The sequence below is a fragment of the Seriola aureovittata genome, chromosome 6 (assembly GCF_021018895.1).
Source record: "Seriola aureovittata isolate HTS-2021-v1 ecotype China chromosome 6, ASM2101889v1, whole genome shotgun sequence".
NCBI classification, from domain to species: domain Eukaryota; kingdom Metazoa; phylum Chordata; class Actinopteri; order Carangiformes; family Carangidae; genus Seriola; species Seriola aureovittata.
The window spans coordinates 27,447,107-27,449,606 of record NC_079369.1 but is presented as its reverse complement, the minus strand read 5'-3'; the positions used below and the strand labels follow the sequence as shown (position 1 = coordinate 27,449,606).

At 41.7% G+C, this 2,500-nt stretch overlaps 1 protein-coding gene across 4 annotated transcripts in view; it reads right to left on the bottom strand.

Annotated features, from left to right (window-relative positions):
• Positions 1-2,500, bottom strand: part of patj (PATJ crumbs cell polarity complex component) — a 129,150-nt gene that overhangs the window by 34,330 nt on the left and 92,320 nt on the right. The window lies entirely within an intron of this gene.

The window sequence follows — 2,500 nt, the reverse complement described above, 5'->3', positions numbered from 1 at the left end:
TCTTTTCAAAACTGTGTCTGCCACAAATCTGCTGCATAATGAATCACTGCACTGAAAATATCATACGGTAAACAGGATTGCAGGATTTGGTTTCTCTGAGTGTTTACCTGAAATCTGCCATACTTTTATTAGATCACTCAGAAAACAGTCAGCCAATCAGAAGAGAGGCTCAGAGCCTCCACTTAAACCACCATCAGGAATTGCTGTGCCATATGAGATGGAACAAGTGTTTGGAAATATAAAAAACTACAGGAGGAAAAAGAGGTGAAGGAAGAAGAGAAGAAGGAGAGAGAAGATGGAGGTGGGATAAGTTGAGGAGTAAAGACAAAGAGAAGCAGGTGAAGAGGAAATAAAACAGAGAGAGAAAATAAAAAAGAAACAAAGGAGGGGGGATGAGGGAAGTGTGGAGGTAAGGAGATAAAGAAGAAAAGTGATAAGGAGAAAAATGTGATGAGGAAGGGAGGGGGAGGAGAGAGAGAATTAGTGAGGATTTCAGAGGTGAAGGAGAAGAGGTGAGGAGATAATTATATCAGAGAGAGAGAGAGGAGGAAGAGGAGGATGAGAAGAGAAAGAGGAGACGAGCAGAGAATTAAATCTGGTGTCAAACAAAATGCTGTTTAACTGTCTGTGAAACAATCAGAGGAAACGTGAGAGAAATATGAAGGAGGTTAAAAACATCATGAGGCTGACAGAGGATTAACAGCAGGAACACGGCAGCTACATTCAGTCCGACCACAACAGTCAACACGAGCTGAACCCAAACTGAGGGATCACGTGCTCCCTGACCTTCTCCTCAAACACAAAGCTGCAGACGCCTGGTCTGTGTACCCTGACAGCTGCTGCTCTGAAGATATGAAGGCCTGTGTGTTTCCTAACTGACGGCTGTGATGTGAACACTCGGCGTCCGCAGTAACAGGATTTAAAGGTCACTGCAGTTATCTGAGGAAAAAGTGTTCACACCGGACAGAGATAAAGTGGTTTAGGTGAACAAAGTGAATCACCTCAGACTGAAGGAGACACAGAAGCAGACTCCTGCCTCCAGATAAACACAAAACACTTAAGCCATTTTCTGCTGCCATTGAGATGTGGTTTTTATTCCTCCGTGCCGGCGACAGTCAGAGCAGCAGCCATATTGTTTTCAAGTTGTCCGTCCGTCCCATTCTCGTGGACACGATATCTCAATAACACCTTGACGGACCTTCTTCAAATTTGGCACAAACATTCACTAGGACTCAAGGATGAACTGATTAGATTTTGGTGGTCAAAGGTCAAAGGTTAAGGTCACGGTGACCTCACAAAACATGATTTAGCTTTGTGATCGCAATATCTCGAGAACTCCTCAAGGGAATCCCTGCAAATTTGGTACAAACGTTCACTCGGACTCAAGGATGAACCGATTACACTTTGGTGTTCAAAGGTCAAGGTCACGGTGACCTCACAAAGTAATCATGACAAAATTTCACACAAATGGTTCATATTTTTTATGACTCTGGATAAACAGGGATGTAACCTGAAACTAGTCTGAGTGGAGGAGACAGACGACCACCAGGAGGTGATTCTAACTTTAGGATATATCTGTTTATATTTTACCAGATCGTCTCCATTAACAGCAGCTGAATTCACTGTGATCAGCTGCTGTCTGCGGTGTATCAAGATGTTCAGACAACTGTAACTTGATCAGTTCTGAAGTTCTGCAGCCTCTCTTTCTATGATTTTAAGGGATTTATGGGGGTTTATCTGTGATGGACATCAGTTGATGTCCTTGGAAAGTGAAAGTCACACTGAATCTAAAAATGTGTGTTTCAAGTGTATGTGTTCAGATTGGACTGAGTTATGACTTAGTTGTTGACACAAATTGCTGGAATTGGTTACTCAGGGTTTTAAAGCAGCCGACCTTCATGTCCTCCCTGAACAAGAGGCAAATTATCTTTGTCTCTGACGGACATCAGTGATAATGATTTGCTCAGAAAGAACCACTGAAAACCTCTCTGTGTTCACATGTGACTGGGGATGTTTGACAGCATTTAACTGAATCCAGCTCTGAATCTGTCATCAAATCTTAAATGCTATTTTAAGATTGTTTGTTGGAATAAACTATATCACTTAGTTATATCACTAATCGTTTATCATCTGTTAAAAGATGAAACTTGATATTTAAGAATCAAACTTCTGATCACATTAATCATTTAACTGTGACAGACAAGCTGACACTAATAGAAACTATCAGACACAAACTATGGACGCTCTGCAGAGCAGAAAGGTCGTAGGTCTTTGAGCTCATAGTTTATTTCTGCTCTGTGACCTTCATTAACCCTGAGAAAATAATCATCATTTAGTGAGAGTGAAAATAATATTCATTGTATTGTATCATCCAGTTAATGTCAGTGAAATAAATCGCTGCAGGAGGCTCTGAATGTTACCTGAAGGTGGACTGATGATACAGGTCACTGTCTCTTTGTTTTCTGTCCTGATGCCTGTACCCCCACGCCGGGAGAACGGG